The sequence below is a fragment of the Macaca mulatta genome, chromosome 7 (genome assembly GCF_049350105.2).
Source record: "Macaca mulatta isolate MMU2019108-1 chromosome 7, T2T-MMU8v2.0, whole genome shotgun sequence".
NCBI lineage: Eukaryota > Metazoa > Chordata > Mammalia > Primates > Cercopithecidae > Macaca > Macaca mulatta.
Window position 1 is genome coordinate 54172976 of NC_133412.1, and position 25627 is coordinate 54198602.

Consider the following 25627-nt stretch of genomic DNA (forward strand, 5'->3'; position numbering starts at 1 on the left):
GCGCGCCCCCGAGCGCGGTGGGCGGAGGGGCGGAGGGAGCGGCAGGGCCGCGAGGGGGCGGGGGGGCGGAGAGGGGAGCCCCGGGAGCGCGAGCCGAGGCCGGCGCCGCTGCAGAGCCGAGCGAATCCCGAGCCCGGGCAGCAGGTATGTGTCCTCGCAGCCGGCCGCGGCCGGAGCTTCCCTTGCCTCACTGCCCGAGTCCTGTGGTCGGGGCGGGGGGTGGGGGGACCGGTCAAGGTTTGCAGGATGCGTGCTTGGAAGGGGCTGGGATCTTGCCGCTGACCTTCATCCCCCTGGCCGGGGGAGCCAGGCGAGGGTGCGTGGGGCAGCCCAGGGCTTCAGCTCCAGCCTGGGGACCTGCTTCTTGTCACATGCTTCTTATTTATTTTTGCAAAGTGCCCTGGTTCGGGTCCAGCTGCAGATGCCTTACCTCCCATTCTTTGCCTCCGTGTGCCATCTTGCATTTATTAATAAAACATGCAAGCTGGAGGGGGGGGTTACTGCTGGGGGGAATCCCATTGCAGTATGGCAGGCGGGCGCCTATTTTCGGTTTTCAGACGTGGTATAGAGGTGGAAATCCCACACCCTGAGGATTTGTGGCTTGCTTGGTCGTGACCACTTCCTAGTGGGCTTTCCCAGTTTGTCGGGAGGTGCTTCAGCGGCAGGATGGGCTGTCTGGAAGGGATGGTGGGTTTTCACCGTCAGGCCAGAATCCCCTTCAGGGGATAGGTGCAAGCTAGGGCAGGCAGTTCCCTGCTTGCTAACTTGCCAGGGAGTCTTAAACCTAGAAAATTGTCTCCCTTGATGGCCGAGAAAAGGCCTTCAGCAGAATCCCTGGGACTTACATACTCAAACTCATTACGGTTTTGCATCTGAACATTACTAAAGCTAGCCACCTGTTGGAAGTCAGACCCCATGAAAGCCCCCATAATCTAGCTCACCCATCCCTGTTTCACAGTCACCAATACTGAGCTAGCAATAGGCCCATATGGGTTCCTTCTATCCTCTTTAATGCTGCTTGGCTTTTGTTTCTTTTAAAATAAAACCTACCTATGATTTGATGCCCTATATGTTAGAGGTTGAAATTGTATGATTTGTTTATGTTCCGTACACCTATCACATCATATCCTAAAGACTGAATTTCTCTTCAGTGCATGTGTTTATTTCCCTGGCTTTTCACCTTGCTTTGAGCAACAGTGGGGAAAGTGGGATGTATATAACTGCTTACCTCCTCCCCCAAATACCTCAACCCTAAAATATTGTGACGAAAAGAATAGTAACAGCTAGAAGCAAAAAATGAAAATGATTATCACAAGATGTTGGGATATGACAGCTGAACCGTAATTGCTTCTAAAATGTGGTCACAGTGCCACATCTAATCACGAGAAGGACACGGTTCTAAAATGTTCACATGTATCAGGTACTGAGCTAAAACTATTTGTGTATGATCTCATTTAGTCCTCATAACAAACCTCTTGTGTCCATGTTGAAGATGAACAAGCTAGGACTTAGAAAGGTTAACTGACTTGCCCAAGGTCACACAGTCAGGGACAGGGTAAGGATGCAAACTCAAGCGCATGGGGATACTGGAGGTGAGGAGCCCTGAGGGGGCTTTTCCTCCAGGTGTGGCTGCTCCATGTACCTTTTCATTAAAATCAAGCTTATGCATGAGCACATTAGCTTGGATCCGATTTTCCATTTCATAGATTCTACACCAACTTTGTGGCTTTCCAGTAAGAAAAGCTATTTTTTCACAATGGGTCGGTATGGAATTTTTTGAGGTGGCACTAAACCTATAAAAAGCGGGGTCCAAGATGTGCTTCCATTTAATTCTCCCACACAAGGAGTTGAGTTTAAAAAGTTGTTTCCCTCCAGATTTAAACTCATAAAATGTATATGCATTAAATAGAATGAATCACTCCCATTTTCCATTATTGCATCCCACCCTACCCTTCTTGCTGCCCTGCACACTGTCTTCTGGTCTTACTGCCAGTCATCAGAGCAACATTGTCTATCACACTTGCCTGTGAATGCCTTAATGGGAGGAAGAAATCCATACCAGCCATGGATCACAATCCAGTCTCTCTATGATTGTAGCAATTATGCATTCAAAGTTCTTGGAATCTGTGCATTCAGCTATGGATGTGTATTTAATCATTTTTTAAAGTGCATTATTATAATGCAGGTATTGGATTACTGGATTTTGTTAAACATTCCTAGCAGTTCTCATGGACTTAGAAATTGCTGTAGTTGCATCAGTGAAAATTCACCCAGTGGGGCTAATAGCTTTTCTACTCAGGTCACATAGTTGAGATAGTGGTGAGAAAGGTATAGGTGAATAGAAGGAATTATTTGGAAAGTATATCCCATGCAAATAATAACTTTTAATTATAAATTGATGAATAATATTAAGTAGAAAATATGACTATCTCTTTTAATTCTATAAGCTCTTTTTTTCTTTGTCAGTGTGATTGGTTTTAGAGTACCATGATGTTACAATTTTCATTACACTGTGTTATTTTGAAACAGTATAGCAGTTTGTACATAGCATTCTTGCCTCCTGGGAAACACTCAGTTTAGGAAGAGCACATTCCCTGGTGTTTACAGAAATGCTGAGACAGGATCTTTCTGTCTTGGGGATTTCCAGTCTATGATCAGATAAACTCAAGAGGAGTCCTGATGTTACTGGGCAAGAAGCAGAAAACCAGAGGTGTTACTTGATTTCTGGGGAGGAAATGAATTTTCCTATGGGGAGCATCACTATCTTCCTCAGTTGGGAATCTCATGATTGAAGAGTTTGAGAAACTGACTAGTCTGCTGTCTTCCATTCAAGCAGGATTTCATTTAATGCAGAGCTGACAAGGCTTTATCGTGCAAAGGCCAATTCAGGAAATGTAAAAATGTTTCTGGACTACTTTTTTTTTTTCTCTTGAAACATATATTTAAACTGGGGAAGTCATATAGGAAACTTTTAACGCTTAAGCATTATTTTTTTTTAATTCCCTTCATGAGAGTTGTTTGGGAGAGTGGGAGAAAAGTTTTCCAAGCTATGAAACTCACATGTCTTGTGGTGACTGATTATAATGAGTATTTTAGTACATTGTTGAATAAGACACTAAGAACTGGGATATTTGTTTTTCCTTGATCGACCTTGTAAGCTACTTCATTGTGAAATGTGTTTTTTCTTAAAGTATTTCTTAATTTAGTATTCTTTAAAATGAGATTTTTTTTCAGTTGTTGACAATCTTGAATCACAAAAGAAGTTTCCAGATTACTTTGAAATACTTGATTTTCGTCAGTCTCTCTTTCTCTGCTTGGCAGCCATAGTAAGGGTTTTCATTTTCTTTAGAAAGTGGTTCACTTTCCATCATCTTTCAAACAGACCCAGTGGGAGTTCACATGTTAACCAAGCATACCTATCCCAGGACCTTCTCCTGTGGTCCAGGTGTCATCTAAGAACCTAAGGCTCCCTTTGGCCCTTTTTGCACTCAGTTTCCCCATAGAGAAGATGTAAGAGTTGGATCACACCAGGTGGGCTTGGGTGCAGGGTGGGATGGAGGTTACTCAGGACCAGGAGGTCAATTCTCCTGCACCAGCACAAGCCTATATTGTGATTTCTGCTTGCCAGTGTAATATGTGCTCATTGTAAAATGTTCAAACATTACAGAAATATAGAAGGTAGAAGCTCAGTAGTCCAACTTTTTGGTAATCTTACCCTTCAGCACTGACCACCACTAACAGTTTGGTGTGGATTCCTCCAGATATTTGAATGCAGAAACTAAAATATTCCTGTTTTCCAACAATACATAGATGTATACTGTTTTGCAGTTTGTTTTCTTGCACTTGGACCTCTTGGAAGCCCTTGAATGGCATACTTTTAGACATCTTTTACTCAATTGCATTGGGAGCTAGATGAGAGGAGCCCTGTAAACCAGGGGAAGAGGAGAGGAGCTGATGTTTGGTGGGTAGGAACATGTCATGTGCTGTGTCCTGTGATAGGAAGTTTCACATCCCATATTGCAGTGACCACCCTTTATGGTCAACTGTTTATATATAAGAATGGGGGAGCCCAAGGTAAATGACCTAAGGGGCAGAGCTGACATCTGAGCTCAGGTCAGCATAGCTCAAACTCTGGACTCATTCCCTTTTGCACTCTGACTGCAGGATGAAGCACTCTCTGCCCCATAGTTCTCTGGCCTCCCGTCCTATTCTGGTCCATCCACACTGGCTTCTTTGCTGTTCCTCCTGCCCCCAGGCCCTTAGCACTAATGGTTTTCTTCCCTGGAATACTCTTCCCACAGGTGTCTTCATGGTCCCTCACCTCATTTCAGCTTTGCTCAAAGTCTAACCACTCCTTTAAAAGTATCCCCACTCCCACAGCATCCTATTCCTTCTCCCTGTCTTGCTTTTATTCATAGCACCTTCTAGCATACTATATTAATTAGTTGTTAAGTTTATTGCCCATCTCCCCCATGGAATTAATGCTCCAAAGGGCAGGGGTTCTGTCTATTTTGTTCACTCCTCCAACTCTGGTACTGTAAAAAAAGAACCAACAAATCACTATGGCATCCTTGAATCTTTCCAGCTTCCCACACTTTTTGTTTTTGTTAGTCCTTACTGTTCTCTGTAGTGAGCAGTGAAACCTCTAAAATGCAAAAACTTTATGTATCGTTTGGGGGAAAAACAAGAAAGTGGAGAAGAATCGGGAAAGATCTGGCTTACTCTTGAGCTGGTGTTGGGGAGAGAGGAACCTGTAAAGATGGGAAAAAAGTCACCTGAGGGTTGGGATGTGTGATGAGGCAGCAAATGGTATGTGGGGAGATGGCCTGGGATGGAGAAGAGATCTGCATGGGTTCCCCTGTAATGGGGATGCATAATGTTTTTGAAGAACTTCCAAAGGAGACTCTGGATTCCTTCAGCCAACCATCAACTGTCCCAGTGGCCTGAGTCACTAGAAAGGAAAAGGAATCTATGGTCATTCCTACTGGCTTTTCACACAGACAGGTAAATCCTTGCAGTGCCTGCATTATTAGCCTGTTGCATTTTTTAAACATTAAATACCTGTTGGTGTCATCCCTGTTTGAGCCAGGGTCTGAGAGTTCATTGCCAAAGCACTTACCCAATGTGTCTGAGAAGCATCACAGCCTGAGATCTCTTTGGCATAAGCAGTCCCAGGAAGGACTCTACATATGTCTTTCATGCATCTATTGTTTGCAGTAGTTTTTGAGCTGCAGCAAAATCATAGGCACTTTGGGGACTGATTCATCTGTAGAACACTTTAGAATGGACTACACTGGGATGCTAAAGGGAGTTCATGGTTTTCGGAAGCCTGGGAGAAACTGCTCTTCAGCCTCGGAGAGGCCTCCTCTCTTCCTCCCGGATGGCTCTAATTGCTGCCCTAGGCAGTCTGAATTACCCGCCAGGAGAGGATTTCCCCTTCAAAAAACACAGCCCCCCTAAAACTGCTTTTGATTTGTAATATAAACTACTTAGTAGCTAGGACAGAGGCTGATAACTCCTATTCCCAGAACTCATTAAAACAAGGAATTTTAATAAGTATTTTTGCCCTTTGCAGCCCAGGTTTTTGGAAGTCCAGGCAGCTGTTCTCCAGATTTCACTGTCAAGCCATAACACATGCAGTGCTTCAGCTTCTTTCCCTTGCCTCAAAACAGGTCTGAAGCAAGTTATTTTATCTATGATTATCTCACACTATCCCACCCTGGTTATACAATTGCCATTTTGTCCAGCCAATACAATGCATAAGGCCAATTAACCTTCTGCCCATGACAGTTTCCTTTGAAATAGTCAAATCTTTGTATTTTACCTGAATTTGATGCAGGACTTTTAAAAAACAAGTTCTATGACACTTGCTAATTCTCCTTTAACTATGACTCCTAAAATTTGTTAGCTTTGCCCATCAAAACAAAAGAACAAGGTGAAATATATTGCAATTCCTCAATAAAGAAAAGGTTTCATTGTTTTGGGAGATAGTCTCAAAAGAAAAGCTTGGAAATTTCTCTCCCATCTCTCCCTGTCTTTTCATTGTCAGTTTCTACACAAGGTTCTATCTACTATCACTCCCTTTCTTGATGCTCTGCAAGGAGCTCCTGCCCCCACCCCTCTACTGAAACAGAACTCTTAAAGGTCACCGGTGATTGCCTAATATAAATCCAATGGCTGTTTCTCAGATTTCGTTCATGATGGCTCAGCAACATCTGACCCCATTGACTTCCTCTACTCCTTGAAATGCTGTCTGTCGGCAGCTCCTTCCTAGCGGTGTCCGTGTCTATCTAGTCTCTCCTCTGCTGTCATCCTTCCTGTTCTATCAAGAGGCAGTCTGAAGTGGTTAAGAGTGTGGGCTCTGCCTATGATGTGAATCCTGGCTCTGGTACTTGCAAGAGTAGCTTTGAGTAGGTGATTTAACCCTCGTACCTCAGTGTCCTCATCGGTAAAATGGGGAGAAGAATAGCTATGGCAGAGGATTAAATAGTATGCTTAGTAAAGGGTAAGCACCCAACAAATGCTATTTTTTTAATCATATAACTTCCTGTGTAGATGACTGTAACTTCAGGATAAAACCCTAATGCCTCCCTCTGGCCAACAGGACCTCTAAGATCCAGCTCTCATTTAGTTTGCTTATACCTCAGACCGTCCCCAGTATGTGTCCACTTCTGAGGCTTTGTCCCTTTGCACTCCCCACTCAACCACCCTCACCTCTTCCTATTCTGCCCCTCCTTCCCTGGCCAGAGGAGGGAAGAATGCCGAGGGCGGCCCCTGCCCAGAAACCACCAAGCACAGCCTGCTTTGTAACAGAAGACAGCCTCCCTTGGGCATGGAGCCTATCTCTCTCAGACAGAGTATGAATTACTTAAGGACACCAGCTGTGATTTATACTTTTAAAAAATGTCTTCCTCAGCATTTAGCACTATAACTTTACACATAGTGGGAATTTAACTCATATCTTTTAACTGCCAAAACATTATAGTTTTACTTGGCCCTTCCAAAATCCTTTTTCCTCCTAAATTGAAACCTGTATTGATCAGTCCTGGAGCTCATGTAAGCTTGATTTGGGATAATTAAGTCAACACCACAGGGAGAGTTACCCATGTCAGAACCTTTTTGGAACTAGGAGGGATATATAGAAATAATTGAATTAATGGGAGCACAGGGGATAATTTAATGCTTTTAAAAAGTAGCTTGAAATCCTACCAACCTATAAAGCTGTTAGAATTGTTAAGAAGTGTTTATAAGTTTTTTCTATACACTCTACTCTCAGAATAAAATGAGCTGTAAAGCTGTGAGTAGCAAATCTATCAACCCTTCAGACCTTGCTGTAGGCCTGCTCCTGAGCCACTGTGTTCTAGTCCTGCTTGCTTTCTCCTTCCTGCCCTGGTGAAGAGGACATTGAAGCTGGATGAAAATCAAAGGAAGGGCCGCCTACTTAAAAAAAAAAAAAAAAAAAAAAATTAACCCCTTTATTGGCGTTGTGAGTTGGCCTGGCAAAGACAGCCTAAGTTTTCATCGGCATCTGCTGTGTGTGTCCCTGGGGTCATGAAGAGTGCCAGAGCTGTGCTGCCAGTATAACAGCTTCCCACCCCACAACCCTGGAAGCCACGAAGGACCATATGCTTTGCATCTTCAGATTCTGTAGCAGAGTTTCTCAACTTCAACACTGTTGACACATGGGGCCAGGTAATTCTTTGTTGCAGGGGCTGTCCTGTGCATTGTAGGATATTTAGCAGCATCCCTGACCCTTACCCACTAGATGCCACTGATACTACCACGACTACCCCCCAACCTCAGTGGTGACAACCAAAAATGTCTCCAGAAATTGCCACATGTCCCCTGGGGCACAAAGTCACCCCCATTTGAGAACCATTCTCCATAGGATCAATACAGAAAACTCAGCATCTTTCTAGTTTGTAGAATACAGAACTAAGATAGTTTGGGTCAAATGAAGATGAAGATTGGGTTATAATATACCTGAAAGGTAAATTTGGGTTTGAAATTACACAGAGAAGGAAAATTTAGAGTCTATAAGCAGTTGTAGGTTATGTCATAAGGAGATGTAAACAAATTACAGAAATGCAGACCATCTTCTTACTCCTAAAGGTCTCAGGTCTAGAGTTGTATCCCCTCCAAAAACATATATATGTTGAAGTCCTAACCCCCAATGTGACTTAGTCCTAACCCACAATGTGACTTACCAGGAGATAGGGTCTTTATGAGATAATAAAGGATAAATGATGTCGTAAGGGTGGGTTCCTAATCTGATAGTACTGTACCCTTATGTCTAGATGCAGCAGCACATTCTGGGACTGTTAAAATCATCCTTGGGGCTGGGTGCGGTGGCTCATGCCTATAATCTCAGCACTTTGGGAGGCTGACGGGGCGGATCACCTGAGGTCAGGAGTTTGAGACCAGCTTGGCCAACATGGAGAAACCCCATCTCTACTAAAAATACAGAAAATTAGCTGGGTGTGGTAGTTGGCACATGCCTGTACTCGGGAGGCTGAGGCAGGAGGATCACTTGAATCCTGAAGGCGGAGGTTGCAATGAGCCGATATCGTGCCATTTCACTCCAGCCTGGGTGACAGAGCAAGACTCCATCTCAAAAAAAAAAAAAAAGAAAAAAATCATTCTTGGGTTTTTTTGTTGTTGTTTTTTTGGCATTGTATTTAAGTGCTTAAAGTATGCAATAACACATTCCGTGACTGTTAAAATCATCCTTGGGGTGTTTTTTTGGGGGGCCATTGTAATTTAAGTGCTCAAAGTACCTGTAGGCCTTTGACAATAAGTATATCAAACCAAAAATAATCTTTCTGGAGAAATCTGAAATATTTGATTATGACTGGAGGGAATTATATTTGACCTGCAAAGGGCCAGCTCTCCCCACTAGAGCCTGCTTCTGACCATAAAGCCACTCTAAGACAGCATTTCCAGATGCTTCATAAAGTAGGACTGACAAGGTACTTTGTGCTTTGGTGAAAGGCCACAATTGCTCAGTAATCTTCATGGCTCTTAGAAAATTTGGCTGGGGACTTGTGATTTAAAACCCACCTCCAATTGACAGTCATCATTATGTTCTTTCTAAATGCAGTAGCAGAAATTGCATGCCATGCCCAAAGGCTAAAAGTGACAGTTAAATACATGCTTTCTGAAAAACTTTAAGGCCCTAACTTTGGGAGAGACCTGATTTGGCCAGAGATTACCTCTGGCTTGTTAATTGCCTTAGGGAAGGGAAAGTGTTTACACAGATGAGCTCCAAAATGTTCCTATGAATAGTCTAGAACTAAGCCTTGTGCAGTTTCTTGAATCAAGGAGGCAAGGTAGAATTACTAATTCTGTAGACAACTGTATCTTCAGTGTTCTAGACTTGTGCTAACAGGTAGAAGGAACTCCAAAGATCATATCCAGTACTGTGGACTGAGTTGTATCCCCTCCAAAAAAATATATATGTTGAAGTCCTAACCCCCAACGTGACTTAGTCCTGACCCACAATGTGACTTACCAGGAGATAGGGTCTTTATGAGATAATAAAGGATAAATGATGTCGTAAGGGTGGGTTCCTAATCTGATAGTACTGTACCCTTATAAAAAGAGGAAGAAAGATACATATCTCTCTCTCCTGCTTCCATGTGAGGACACAGTGAGAAGGTGGCTGTCTGCAAGCCAGGAAGAGAGCCCTTACCAGAACTTGACCATGCTGGCATCCTGATCTAGGACTTCCAGCCTCCAGAACCGTAACAAAATAACTTTCTGTTGTTTAAGCCACCCAATCGATGATATTCTGTTATGGCAGCCTGCACTAACTAATACATCTAACATCCTTGTTGTACAGATGAAGAAACCAGGTCCAGACAGGTAGACTTGCAAGAGGTTAAGCTACTAATGAGTGGCAGGGCTGGAACGTAGCACTTATGCTTCCTGACTCCTAGCCCAGTGTACATTCTCCTTCCCACACTTTCTCCAGTCATATGATCCTCTTATTTATCATCTCTAGATCCTACAGCACATCACTTCTGTGAGCATCAGGGTCCTTATGCTTGCCCTGTTTATCTCAGGATTGTTGCAAGGATCAGTGACCTAGTAGAAAAAAGATAGTTTAAGTTTCCAAACTACAAAATATTTTACAAACACGTCATACTCAACTCAGATTCGGCCTAGTTGGCAAGAATCTATCTGCCTCTGGAAATTGTAAGTCTAGTCAAGTACGTAGCTCTGTGAGGTCACACTAGGCTAGGTCGACTCATGGGTGGGTTGGCTGTTGGCTGTAGGGAATAGATCAAAGGACAGAGAAGGCAGGAGGAGATAGGGCCTAGTTTGGTGATGAACCACCTCAAGCGAGATGATTGCTCTTCTCTTTGGTTGAGTTGTAAAAGCTGAGGTTGATATGAGTTTGCATAGTAAGAAGAATGTTTCTCTTAAAAAGGACAGACTATCAGAGCTGGAGGATACCTTAAGAGCTCAAGGTACCAGCCAGAGTCTCTGGTGTTAAGCAACAGAAACATACCCGGTGGGCTGGGCGTGGTGGCTCACACCTGTAATCCCAGCATTTTGGCCAGCCAAGGCAGGTGGATTATCTGAGGTCAGGACTTTGAGATCAGCCTGGTCAACATGGTGAAACCCCATCTCTACTAAATACAAAAAATTAGCGGGGCATGGTGGCACATGCCTATAGTCACAGCTACTCGGGAGGCAGAGGCAGGAGAATTGCTTGAACCCGAGAGGTGGAGTTTGCAGTGAGCCAAGATCATGCCACTGCACTCCAACCTGGGCAGCAGAGTGAGGCTCCGTCTCAAAAAATAAAAAAAATAAAAAAAATAAGGAAAGGAAAAAAAAAAAAAAAAAAACCTACCCTGAGGAACTTCAGCAGTAATGACAATTTATAAGCTATAAAATATTATACAATCGTAGGCCGGGCGCGGTGGCTCAAGCCTGTAATCCCAGCACTTTGGGAGGCCGAGACGGGCGGATCACAAGGTCAGGAGATCGAGACCATCCTGGCTAACACGGCGAAACCCCGTCTCTACTAAAAACACACACAAAAAAATTAGCCGGGCGAGGTGGCGGCGCCTGTGGTCCCAGCTACTCGGGAGGCTGAGGCAGGAGAATGGCGGGAACCCGGGAGGCGGAGCTTGCAGTGAGCTGAGATCTGGCCACTGCACCCCAGCCTGGGTGACAGAGCGAGACTCTGTCTCAAAAAAAAAAAAAAAAAAAAAATTATACAATTGTAAATACCATTCTCAGATCAACTTTTTTTTGCATTTATTGAGTATTATGCAACCTTTATTGCATTTATTGAATAGTCATAATATTGAAGTAGATCAGGAAGGAATGTGTTTATCTGGGAGTAAGAAAATCTGAAAAACAGTGGCTTAAATAGGTGAATATCTTATTTTCCTTGTGTAATAAGTCTAGAGGCAGGAATCCAAGGCTTGTCCAGCTGCTCAGGGCTGTCATCAGAGGCTGAGGTTCTATTTAGCATTTTGTTCATGGTCATGGATGGCTGCTTCACCTCCAGGCATTTCATCTGTGTTCCAGTTAGGAAGAAGGGGGAAGGATGAAGATGAAGCATGAAAGCCTTTTTCCTTCCAGGTTTTGCCTTCATATTGGAGAAGGGACTTATTTCTTTATTTTATTCATCAGAACTGTATCACATGACTACCTCTGAATGCTAAGGAGTCTGAAAATGCAACTATTTTGCTTTCTGGCCTCTAGAATAGAGGGTGACAAGGAAGAAAGGAATTGAAATGGGAGCTGTGAGCCAAGCATGTTTATGACAGAAGAACATGGGCACTTCTGCAGAGTCATAAAGTCTTAGAGAGCCAGCTCAGAAAATAAGTGTGGCTAGGCACAGCTCAAGAGCCCTGGGCACTACTTTAGTACTCTGGGCTACCCACTCCCAGTCAACATTGCCATACCTCTGGAACTTATTCCACCACAGCTAGGCTTTTCCATTCTTATTAAGGATTCAAAGTTCTTGGCTGAGCCCAGGTCACATTTCCATGCTATAACTACATGGCAAGGGTAGGGAGAGAGACAGTATGTCCCCTCCCTCTTGGGCTTCTGTAATGGGGAAGAGGGGACCTTGCCAGCCACCTATCTTGATGTTCCTCCAAATACAGAGAGTCCTCCAATGCTAGGCCACCAAAAATGACAAATATTTACCTTCCCACTATTTTACAGATGTGGAGCCTGAGGCCCAGAAACAGGAAAGGGCTCAGTCAGTGCCACATAGTCGGTGAAGGACAGTCTCAGGAGTTTGTCTTATCCTGACACACCCAGTCTGGTTGGTCCCAGGAAGGCAGCAACTTTCAGTCTTTTCCTTAGGCTCCTTGACGCTCCGTATGATAAAAGGGGTTGTCTTGGGAGGCAGCCCCTCTTTTTTCCAGAAGTTCCTGGGTAGATCCCTTGCTCCCCCAGGAACTTCCAGCAGCTGCTTCCTCTTTGTATAGTGCCAAGGCTTTACAAAATTAAGAAATGCCGGCCAGGTGCGGTGGCTCCCGCCTGTAATCCCAGCACTTTGGGAGGCCAAGGCGGGCGGATCACGAGGTCAGGAGATTGAGACCATCCTGGCTAACGCAGTGAAACCCCATCTCTACTAAAAACACAAATACTAGCCGGGAGTGGTGGCGGGCGCCTGCAGTCCCAGCTACTTGGGATGCCGAGGCAGGAGAATGGCGTGAACCTGGGAGGCAGAACTTGCAGTGAGCCGAGATGGCGCCACTGCACTCCAGCCTGGGTGACAGAGCAAGACTCCATCTCAAAAAAAAAAAAAAGAAGTACCTCCTCCCTGCAGACAACATTCAGGATTCCTGTCACGGGATGTCAAATGGGATAGTTTGTGAAGATGCTAGGTGGTAAGTATTCCTGCCTTCTGAAGAGGAAGAGCTGGGCACAACCCCACAAGATCTATAGAAAGACTGGTGAACTGTTCTGGCCACCATTACCCACCTACAGCCTGTGTGAAGGAAAGATGAGGCATTCAAGGAGAGTTGAGTCACTGGGCAGAGTGTGAGGGAAAGTACCATCGTTTGTCCTTACTTCTTCCAGTGTGGGCGGGAGAGGGCTGTTTCTTCCCAGCCAGGAGTGAGGGCTCCAAGAGCACCTCTCCATTTGGTGCCCCTAACTGAGACCCGGTGGAGATTCTCATAAGACCTCTTGAAAAACCATAGCTGCGTCCCATGAAACATTCAGCATTTGGACACTTGCAACCCAGAGAATGCTGTCAGCCAAGGGAGAGCTCCAACCAAGTGTGAAGACTTTTGCCCCTTTACTCTACTCTTTGGCCCCCACCACCCCCACCCCAGGCCCACCACTGACCCTGGAAAGCAAGAAGCAGTGGGGGACAGGGAGGAGGAGAGAAAGAGCAGGCTTCCTCCCCTTCCCCACTGCAAGACCTCAAGCTGTGCTCAGTCTCAGCCAGGGCAGGGGGAGGAGCTTTGAACTGTGTGTCAAGTTAAAGATTTGATTTAGACCAGATTCGGCTTTTTTTTTTTTTTTTTTTTTAGAAAAACACCTGAAAATTAACCTTAATTGAGGTTCTTGAAATTGTGAGTAACCAGAAAGCTATGAAATCTGTCAAAGTTATCATCAAGGGGCAGGGAAGAGAGAGCCAGCAGGGCCAGTTTGAAGACAAAGGTTGGAGTGAAATAAATGTATTTCCAGTTGTAATCACATTCAGATACTTACTAGTTACTCTCCTTTTCCAAATATGACATTCCAAGTTTTGAAAAGAAGCACTGGACCAGCTGGGCATGGTGGCTCACACCTGTAATCCCAGCACTTTGGGAGGCCGAGGTGGGCGGATCACCTTAGGTCAGGAGTTCAAGACCAGCCTGACCAACATGGAGAAACCCCATCTCTACTAAAAATACAAAATTAGCTGGGCATGGTGGTGCATTCCTGTAATCCCAGCTACTTGGGAGGCTGAGGGAGGAGAATTGCTTGAACCTGGGAGGTGGAGGTTGTGGTGAGCCGAGATTGCACCATTGCACTCCAGCCTGGGCAAGAAGAGCAAAATCTCTGTCAAAAAAAAAAAAAAAAGAAAGCAGCAGCAGCACTGGACTAAGGCCTCAGGACTTCCTGAGTCTAGTTCCACCTTTTTCACAAACTAGGAGTGAGCCTCTGGACAAGTCACTAAGTCACTTCACTTTTCTGGGTCCTGGCATCCTCTTCTGTCCAGTGATGGGATTGGGCTCTATGGTTTGGGTATCCCAGAATAATTTCTCTACTTTTTGTTCTTTCTTTTTTTTGAGACGGAGTCTTGCTCTGTCGCCAGGCTGGAGTGCAGTGGCACGATCTCGGCTTACTGCAACCTCTGCCTCCCGGGTTCAAGCTATCCTCTTGCCTCAGCCTCCTGAGTAGCTGGGATTACAGGCACGCACCACCATGCCTGGCTGATTTTTGTATTTGTGTTTTTAGTAGAGACAGGGTTTCACCATGTTGGCCAGGCTGGTCTCAAACTTCTTACCTTGTGATCCACCTGCCTCAGCCTCCCAAAGTGCTGGGATTATAGGCGTGAGCCACCACGTCCGGCCTTCTTTTTTTTTTTTTTTTTTTGAGATGGAATTTCACTCTTGTTGCCCAGGCTGGAGTGCAATGGTACGACCTTGCTCACTGCAATCTCTGCCTCCCAGGTTCAAGTGATTCTCCTGCCTCAGCCTCCCAAGTAGCTGGGATTACAGGCATGCACCACCACGCCCAGCTAATTTTGAATTTTTAGTAGAGATGGGGTTTCACCATGTTGTTCAGGCTGGTCTCAAACTCTTGACCTCAGGTGATCCACCTGCCTCAGCCTCCCAAAGTGCTGGGATTACAGGCTTGGGCCACCTTGCCCAGCCTTTTTTTTTTTTTTTTTTTGAGACTAAGTCTCGCTCCGTCGCCCAGGCTGGAGTGCAGTGGTGTGATCTCGGCTCACTGCAACCTCTTCCTCCCAGGTTCAAGTGATTCTTCTGCCTCAGCCTCCTGAGTAGCTGGGATTACAGGTACCTGCCACCATGCCTGGCTAATTTTTGTATTTTTAGTAGAGATGGGGTTTCATCATGTTGGCCAGGCTGGTCTCAAACTCCTGGCTTCAAGTGATCCACCCATCTTGGCTTCCCAAACAGCTGGTATTACAGGCATGAGCCACCACGCCCGGCCAAATTTCTCTACTTCTGTACACGGTGCAGTTCCTTAAAACAGCAGGACAAAATAATTCACACAGTGAGCTGGCTTTACAAATTGTACTTCGGTTATATTTGTTGGAAGAGTCAAGCATAGATGAATGGCATTTGGCAGAAGAAAACCTTAGTATATCTGAAACCCTTAATTATACACCGTAGGCAGCTTTGTAGCTTGGTCTGTGTCAAAAGACACCACACTATCAAATGACACATTGTAGAAATATTCAGAATTTTGCAAGAGCTTGTTCATGAGTGGCATGATTGGCCTGTGTCAGACAGTTAACATCCGCATTTCCACCTGAGTCTGCATTTGAAAACCTGAACTCTCCTGGCCTCTTGTCCAGTTCCTGTGGAGATGAGTCCATTGAAATTGACCACACTCAATGGAACGTTTGAGGCCTGTAGTTTGAGGCCACATGTTTTATTTTCAGATTTTGTTTGTAGTCGAATACTATTGCCACACTAGGTGTAAGTTTTATACACAGCTTTTCATGTGTTTTTATTGTATAAGGAATACATGAAAGTCACACATAAATTACATAATTCACATAATGCATAAATTAGAAATGCTTTTTTGCATTAAGGAAAAAAAGTCGTCTATAATCTTACTACCCATAGATAATTATTATTCACCTTTTGTGCCTGTCCTTTCAGACTGGTTATTCATATGCACATATCTGTATATGAATGATGTTTTATTTTTCATTTTTAATTGTGGTGAAGTACACATAACATGCAATTTACAGTTTTAACCATTTTAAAATGTATGGTTCAGTGTTGTTAAGTATATGGATTTGTGCAGTCGTCACCACCATCCACGTCTGGAATTCTTTTCACCTTGCAAAGTCAAAATTGTACCCATTAAACACAAAAACTCTACTCCTTTACAGCTTTGCCCTATCCCCACTTTATGATATTGACATCTCAAATTAATACTTATATAATATTGTATTTTATAATATGTTTTAATGTATTATATGTCCTCTTTGCTGAGGACAGCAAAGAGGCCTGTGGAATGAGAATGTCGAGATTGAGGGGATAGGAAATAAACTGGAAAGGGAGAATTTAGGGCCTTGTAGACCATGGTGATGATTTGAATTTCATAAAATTTACTGAGACACTTTTGGAGTATTGACAGCAGAGGGGCGGCATGACTGAGATTGAGAAGAGTCACTTGACTGCGATGTGGAGGTAGACCACATGGGGAGAGGAGGAGACAGGAAGGCACTTAGGGAGCTGTTTCAGTAACCCAGGTAAGAGATGGGGTAGCTTGAACCAGGGTGATGTCAGTGTGGGGCATGGGGTTGGACTCTGGATATATTTTGAAAGTGGAGCTGATAGGATTTGCTGATGGATTGGTTGTGGGGTGAGAGAGAAAGAAAGAAGTCAAGATTAACTTCAAGGTTTTTGGCCTGAACAATTGGAGGGATAAAATTGCCATTTATTCCAGTGGAGATGGAGGAGCAGATTTTAAGTAGGGGAAAATAAAGAGTTCTGTTTCAATCATGCTACATTTTACAATCTGTGAGACATCTAATTGAAGATGTCAAGTAGACAGTTGGATATGCAAGTCTGATGTCAGGGGAGAATATGGGGCTGGAGACAGAAATTTTAGAGCCAGGGTATGTGGATGACATTTTGAGCCGTGACATTGAATGAGCTCACCTAGGCCCTGGGAGAGAAGGTAGATGGAGAAGAGAAAGGGGCTGAGTAATGAGCCCTGGGGCATAGCAACAGTTAGAGGTCAAGAGGAGGAGGAAGACCCAGAGGAGGAAATTGAGAAGGAGCATTCAATGAAAGGAGAGGAAAACCAAATGGTGTGGTCTCCTGAAAGCCAGGCAAAATAGTGTTTCAAGGAGCTGTAAGTGATAGGTTGTGTCTAATGCACCTAGGAGGTTGCATGTTTTACTTGTCAATATGAAGGTCATAGCTTATGTTTGAGATGAAGCTTCAGACACCAGGGTCTGTGTCTACTTAATGATATGACATGTTGGGGTCTCCTCAATCAGACAATTCTCTCTCATTTTGTTGCTTCATTAATTCAGCGGACATTTATCAGACACTTTCTACGTGCTTCACACTTCTAGGCACAGAGAGTAACCAAAATGAATCACACCACAGCCCTTGCTTTTAAAATAGGTTAGGAGTCCGAGACTTAGATATATAGGAGTGTCAGATCTGAGTCTCGGGATTCTTAGGATTCTTTTCTCATCTATCATATACATTTTTAAATTGGGGCTGTATTTTGTCTACACAAATTATTCACCACATTCTGGAGGAGAATGAAGAGAAGGCAGTTTTTTGTTTGTTTGTTTGTTTGTTTGTTCCCCTTTTGAGACACGGCTTTTCTCCGTGTCCCAGGCTGGAGTGCAGTGGCACAGTCATGCCTCACTGCTGCAGCCTCCATCTTCTAGGACCAAGCAATCCTCCCTCAGCCTCCCGAGTAGCTAGGACCACAGGTACACACCACCATGCCTGGCTAATTTTTTCATTTTACTGTAGAAACAGGGTTTCACTCTGTTGCCCAAGCTGGTCTCAAACTCCTTGGCTCAAGTGATCCTCCTGTCTAGGGCTCCCAAAGTGTTGGGATTACAGGCATTAGCCACTGTGCCTGGCCAAGAAGGCAGCTCTTCAAGCCTTCTAACATTCCATCCTGAAGATCTGTGCCTTATTTCTTGATAGCAAATCACCTCTCCTGCTTCTTGATTATCCTTCTAGTTATCGGTTATATAAGAAAACTTTCTCTTCTAACTGAATGTTAAATATCTCATCTTCCAGGAGACAGACATCTAACTTTCTAAATACATTAACCCAATATAAATACACTCCTTCTCTTGGACCCTCAAGCAATGGGTGCTTCTTTCCTGCCTGAGAATAAACAACAGTATTGTTGATGTGGGCTCTGGCCTATGCTTAAATATTCACGCGGTCCCTTTACATTCATAAACCAACAATTTAACAAAATTTCAACAATATGCTATATTACATCGTCGAGTCTTATTTGAGAAAGAAAATCCCACTCAGGAAGAGTTTACCAATTCCTAGGCAGAAATGATACCCACAGGCAGAGCAAGAAGACCTCATAGTTAGGCAAGATCATGAGCAGGTGTGGAGGGTAAGGAACGGTTATGAATGGTTCCTGGGAAGGTCGGGCATTAAGTGGGCTTCAAAAGGAAAAGATTTGAACAGGTAGGGCAAAAGATAATTATGCAAGAGTATTTGATAGCATATTTAAAGATGATGCTGATTGTGATTACAATTTATAATAGGCTGTCCTGAAAAGATGGATTTTTTTTTCATCCATCTTTTGGAAAAGATGGATTCATTGCCAGAAGTAATTCATTTTTAACCATGCACACATGAAATCCAGTCATGTATTGAGGGGACTTATGATATAAAAACTCTGAATAACCTTTTTTTTTTTGAGACAAGGCCTCACTCTGTCACCCAGGCTGGAGTGCAGTGGCACAGTCTTGGCTTGCTGCAACCTCTGCTTCATGGGCTCAAGTGATTCTCCAGCCTCAGCCTCCCAAGTAGCTGCGGCTATAGGCACATGCCACCACACCTGGCTAATTTTTGTATTTTTTGTAGAGACAGGCTTTCGCCACGTTGTCAAGGCTGGTCTTGAACTCCTGAGCTCAAAGTGATCCATCCACCTCAGCCTCCCAAAGTGCTGGGATTAGATGTGAGCCACCATGCCTGGCCCTCAGATAACCTTTTAGAAGGATGTCGATTATGCATAGTGATGGTGAGGTGCCTTTGAATTTGGAAATAAGCTTGCCTTAATTTGCCTATTTACTTTCATTCATGTGTGAGACATTGAAGACATATCAACACGCATACAATCCCAGTCCTCAAAATCCACAAATGGTGGTGTGGTAAGTCAAAAGCTGGTCCTGTACAAGATATCCACAGAAATCCCTGGAACCTGTGAATGTTACCTTATCTGGAAAGGGGGTCTTTGCAGATGAGATTAAGTTAAGGATCTTGAGATAAGATAATTCTGGATTATCAGATGGGCCGTAAATACAATCACAAGTGTCCTTATAGGAGAGAGGCAGAGGAAGATTAGCTTCAGAAGAAATTGTGGCAGCAACGTGACCGTGGATACAGAGACTGGAATGATGAAGCCACAAACCGAGGAGTTCCTAGAGTGACCAGAAGCTGGAAGAAGAAAGGAGTGGATTCTCCCCTACAAGCCTTGGAGGTAGGCCCTCACGACACCTTGATTTTGGACCTCTGGCCTCCAAAACTGTGAGAGAATAAGTTTCTATTGTTTGAAGCCACTAAGTTTTTGGTGATTTGTTTTAGCAGCCAAAAGAAACTAATACAGATGGTATTCATTCTTATGGGAGTAAACACATGGTAAATGTGGATTTGAAAGAACCCAATACTTTAGCCAAGGTGACCTTCTTTGTAAGGGAGGGAAGTCCAGAACACAATTGTCATTTAGTATCCATTTGTTTAACATCCTGTTTAGAGAAAAACTGTGTGGGTGGAAGAGGGGCAATTGACCTGAGAACACAGAGAAGAGAAGCCAGAGAACTACAGATTTGCAGCGAATGTCACCAACTCTGTCAGGCCTGAATTTTGTGGTGGTGGAGACAAAAGCTTTGTTGTGGTCCTGGAGGGGTCACTGGGCTTCCCCGTGGTCTGGATAGATCCCCTTAAGGTGCCCTGCCTCTTTGCTTTGATTCCATGCGACTTACAGTCACGGAGCAGCTTCCAAGTGTTCTGACCCGGGGCCCTGGCAGTGAATATGAGCATTTTCAATACTGGAATAAAAGCCTCCTCTCTTTCTCACACACATACAGATGAATACATTTTCAGCTTGATTTTTATTTCTTGTGAGTCTGATTAGCACAACCTACCTAATCATGCTAAGTTTGACTCAACCTTGAGTCTGACAAAACTTGAGGCCACATCCTGACACTTAGTAACTATTTGCCAAGCTAAAGCCACACAATGAAAATTGATACACAGCCTTTGGGTCTTCCAGATACTATCTAATGTCACCATTGATCTCTCTGTGCTACCTCAAGGGACATCACACTTCTCCCTCAATTCAAAATCTGGGAAATGTGTTTATTCAGCAGTTTTTTTCTGGGCATTTACCTATGAGGGTGAACTGAGGAACTGCCAGGGCTAGAGAGTTCCTTCCCTAGAGGGAAGAACAACCTCAACTCCTGTGTGAGTTTCCTGTGGCTGCTGTGTTAAAACACTACCACAAACTGTGTGGCTTAAAACAATGGAAGTTTACTCTCTCACAGTTCTGGAGGACAGAAGTCCAATATCAAGGTGCTGACAGGGACGCACTCCCTCCATAGGCTCTGGGGGAAAAGTCTTCCTTTTCCAACAAAGCCAAATTCCTTGACTGTGGCAGCATAAATCCAATCTCTGTCTCTGTCTTCCCGAGGCCCTCTCTTCTCTGCCCCACCCATAATCACTCTGGGTACCACCCAGGTTATTGCCATCTTGGCATTCATATTCTGAGCTCAGAAGGTCACAGGGGATGTGCATGGTGGCTCACGCCTATAATCCCAGCACTCTGGGAGGCCTAAGTGAGCGGATCACTTGAGGCCAGGAGTTTGAGACCAGCGTGGCCAACATGGTAAAGAGCCATCTCTACTAAAAATACAAAAATTAGCTGGGCATGGTGGCACACCCCTGTAGTCCCAGCTACTTGGGAGGCTAAGGTTGGAGAATCACTTGAATCCCAGAGGCAGAGGTTGCTGTGAGCTGAGATCGTGGCATCTCACTCCAGCCTGGGCAACACAGCAAGACTACATCTCAAAAAAAAAAAAAAAAAAAAAGTCACAGGAAGGCAGGTCTCCGTGTTACTCTTCTTCCTTATAAGGATACTTGTCGTTGGATTTAGCGCCCACCCTAATCTAGTATGACCTCAACTAATTACCTCTGTAAAGATGCTATTTTTAAATAAGATCACATTCTGACCAGGCGTGGTGGCTCACGCCCGTAATCCCAGCACTTTGGGAGGCTGAGGCGGGCAGATCACAAGGTCAGGAGTTCAAGACCAGCCTGGCCAACATGGTGAAACTCCATCTCTACTAAAAATACAAAAATTAGCCAGGCCTGGTGGCGTGTGCCTTTAGTCCCAGCTACTCGGGAGGCTAAGTGAATCCGGGAGGCAGAGCTTGTTGTGAGCTGAGATCATGCCACTGCACTCCAGCCTGGGACAGAGCAAGACTCCGTCTCAAAAAAAAAAAAAATCACATTCTGAGGTTTTAGGTAGACATGAATTAGGGCGGTGGGGGGTGGGCAGTGCAGGGGGACATGAGTCAACCCACTATAGGTCATAAGTCTGGAAAAGATGCTAAGACTAGAGCAAATCTTGATTATGGTAAGTAAATATGAGGTCAACAACAGCACAGACTAAATAGACCTCAATTTGTAAGTGCAAGAGCTATAAGATAGCATAAAGCTTGGCAGTAATTGAGAGGCCACCTTATCTGTGTCAGCAATGACTTAACAGTGATGTTTCCTTTTAAGATCCTTAGACCGGGTGTGGTTGCTCACACTTATAGTCCCAGCACTTTGGGAGGCCAAGGCAGGCAAATCACTTGAGGTCAGGAGTTTGAGACCAGCCTGGCCAATGTGGTGAAACCCCGTCTCTACTAAAAATACAAAAATTAGCCAGGCATGGTGGCAGGTGCCTGTAATCCCAGCTACCCAGGAGGCTGAGGTGGGAGGATGCAGTGAGCTGAGATCGTGCCACTGCACTCCAGCCTGGGTAAGAGAGCGAGACCCTGTCTCAAAAAAAATAAAGAAAAAATAAATCCTAAAGGCACCATTTCTTTTTTTGTTTTGTTTTGTTGTGAGACAGTCTCTCTCTGTCACCCAGGCTGGAGTGCAGTGGCACGATCTTGGCTCACTGCAACCTCTGCCTCCAGGGTCAAGCGATTCTCCTGCCGCAGCCTCCTGAGTAGCTGGGAATACAGGTGTGCACCACCATGCCTGGCTAATTTTTGCATTTTTAGTAGAGATGGGGTTTCACCATGTTAGTCAGGCTGGTCTTGAACTCCCGACCTCATGATCCGCCTGCCTCAGCCTCCCAAAGTGTTGGGATTACAGGCGTGAGCCACTGTGCCCTGCCGAAGGCACCATTTCAAACTGGGAACAACTACCTGTCCATCGAGCCCTCCTGCCCTCCTCTCATTAGGATTATTTCAGCAGACTGCTTTCTACAGATGGAGCTAGTTCCCATATCACCTGCTGTTCTTTGCTGGAGCGGCCACCTGTCTCCTGGCCCAGGGCCCTCACAGCTTTGTAACTCTCCATGGACACTCCATGGATTTTTTTCTTTTTCTTTTTCTTTTTTTTTTTTTTTTTTAGGACACAGGGTCTTGCTCTGCCACTGAAGCTAGAGTGAAATGGCATGATGATAGTTCACTGCAGCCTCAAACTCCTGGGCTCAAGCAATCCTCGCAGCTCAGCCTTAGAGTAGCTAGGACTATAGGCGTGCACCACTGTGCCCAGCTAATTTTTTTTTTTTTTAATTTGTAGAGATGAGGTCTCATTTTGTTGCCCAGGCTGGTCTCCAACCCTTGGCTTCAAATGACCCTTCCACCTAGCCTCCCAAAGTGCTGGGATTATGGGCATGAACCACCGTACCCAGCACCCTGGGGATGATTCCAAAGGCCCCTTTCTCTACTGAGATAGATTTTTCTCTAACAGCTGCCTCACCTATAATCACTCTCTCTGGTTACCACTCAGGTTATTGTCATCTTGGTACTCAGGGGTGCTGATACTATTTTTTTTTTTTTTTTTTTTTGAGATGGAGTCAAAAAAAAAAGGTCACAAGAAGGCATGTCTCCATGTTACTTTTCTCCCATGCTATTGACTATGGACAAGTCATTGACCTCATCTTTAGTTAGCTTAACCTGTGATGCACTCCAGTATTCCTTTCTTATCCTTCCCTTTCCAGTAAGAGGATAATGTGTTCTCTGCCAGAGTATTTACCTTCTGCATCCCCAAACTGCCTTATTTTTTAGTTTATTCATAGAAAACCCTGGAGGTCACATTATGAAAATTAAACCCACCCTTAAGGCAAAAACTGCCTGTATCACCTTGCACTGTGCCTAGGCTCGCTAATGATGATGTTTCAGCCATACTGAAGCAAAACATCTAAAGCCAATAAGAAGGGAATCAAATGAATAGGCTCCCAAGTTGCCCTGGCTCCTTGTGGTTGAGTCCGTTGGACCTAGGTTCTAGTTCCAGGTCAGACACTCACTGACAGTGTAGACCTGGGCAAGGTTCTTCACCTCCCTGAACCTGAGTGTCCATGTCTGTAAATTGGGTCTGTATACTTTGAGGTTGTTGTGAAAATTTGGTGAGATGGTGAATATATGAGAAAGCTTCCAACACTACCAGTTACATGGTCACCACACTGCAAATCTGCCCACCATGATCATGGGGACAATCCATGGTACAGCTGGAAAACAGTCCCTATCTGATGGCATCATGCAGATTCAGGAAAATGCCCCCTGGACCACATGACTGTAACAATGCTTCTCCCAACAGTAGTGTTTTTTCCTCTAGAGCTTTCCCTATTTTCCCACCCTTTTCTCTTACCTCAAAGGAAGAGTCATTCTTCCTTTTCAAAACTAATGATCTTTGTATTCTCAATTCCATCCCCCCCACCTATGTCAGAACTGTGTTTCCATGCTTCATCTCTTCATCCTCTATTGGCTGTATTGCCTGAACAAACTCAAGTCATGTCTTTGCTTAAAAACACTCTTCCCACAACACTGTAGCCCACTCAAAATACATAGAGTCCCTTTTTCCTTTAGATGTCAAATTTCTTGAACACTTCCAAACTTTATTAATTCAACAAATGTATGTTATGTATGACTGTTTTCATCCATTTTGCATTGCTATAAGGGAATCCCTGAGACTGGACAGTTTATAAAGAAAATAAGTTTCTTTGGCTCATGGTTCTGGATGGCACTGGTATCTGCTTGGCTTCTGGTGAGGTTTTCAGTAAAGGTTTTCACTCATTAACAGTGGTAGAAGTGAGGGAAGAAGGGAAAATGTATTCCAAGAGTTGGTCAGGTAGAGAGAAGAAAATAATATATTATAATGCTTTCAACAGGGTATTATGATGGAGTCAGGCCCTGTATGTTATTGGAGCACAGAATTGCAGCAATTAACTCGGGCTGGGGGGGTGGTGCAGATGTGAAATAATCAGTAACACCTCTGATAGGATGCCTTTACTCATGGCAGAAGGTGAAGGGGAGGCAAGCCTGGCACATGGTGAAAGAAGGAGCAAGAGAGCCACCAGGCTCTTTAAACAACCAGCTGTGGCATGAACTAATAGAGCAAGAACTCACTCGTTACCATGGGGAGGGGACCTAGCCATTCATGAGGGATCCACCCCCGTGACTCAAGCACCTCCCACTAGTTCCCACCTCCAACACTGGGGATGAGAGTTGGAGATGACAAACATCCAAACTAGATCAATGGTCACGTGCTAGGTGCAATGACAAGCAATGGGGAGCCGTCAGAGGTGCTGATACTATTTTTTTTTTTTCTTTGAGATGGAGTCTTGCTCTGTCGCCCAGGCTGGAGTGCAGTGGCACAATCTCAGCTCACTGAAAGTAAGGCTAATACTATTAACACCAGTTTTCCTGCTCCTTGGTCTCGAGCAAGGTAACGACCAAATTCTTAGCAGCTTCTAGTCTGGCGCTTGCCTGGCACTCATCCCTCAGGTGAGGCCCATCAGTCTTTTTTCTTCAGGCTCACCGGCTTAATTGCTGTTTCTCGAACAGTCCCAAATTCACTTCCACCATAGGGAGGAAACATACTTCACCCACTTAATTCCTGCATCTCCTTTAGCTCTCATTTCAAACATTATTTCTTCAAGGAGGCCTTCCATGCCCTCACCCCCATACCATCTAGGCCAGATTCTCCTTTTGTGTGCTGGTAGACTCATCACTTCCTTTCTTCAGAACAGTTAACTCAGTTTCTAATTCTCCATGTGTGAGTGTAATTACTTGATTGTCTTTTCTGCCCTACTGTAAGTCTCATGGGAGCAGGAGCCGTGACTGTTTTAATTCACCATCCTGTGTACATCACCCAACATAGCATCTGTCCAGCATGGGCCATCATCAAACAGTGGTAGAAGGAAAGGAGGGAGGGAAAAGAGTATTCCAAGAGTTGGTCAGGTAGAGAGAAGGAAATAATGTATTATAATGCTTTGAGCAGAGTATTAGGATGAGGTCAGGCTCTGTATGTTATGGGAGCACACATTGTAGCAGTTAACTTGGGGTGGGGAGTGATGTAATCAGTAACACTCCGAAAAGATGAGCAGCCAGGCATGTGGTCGCTCATTACGGGAATGACACCAAAGTGTTGGGTTGTCTGAGGCAAGTGGATCACCAGAGCCCAGGAGTTCAAGACCAGCCTGGGCAACATAGTGAGACCCTATCTTTATGAAA

The 25627-nt window shown here is 44.5% G+C and overlaps 1 protein-coding gene across 5 annotated transcripts in view; it reads left to right on the plus strand.

The window, feature by feature from the left end:
* Positions 1 to 32: 32 nt before the first annotated feature.
* The window catches only part of TMEM266 (transmembrane protein 266), a 148928-nt gene continuing 123333 nt past the window's right edge, over positions 33 to 25627 (plus strand). Inside the window, exons 1-2 of one of the 5 annotated variants that reach the window (XM_015142762.3) lie at positions 33 to 144; positions 19221 to 19377. The gene's annotated coding sequence lies outside the window, so the exon portion shown is untranslated. 5 annotated transcript variants of the gene reach the window in all.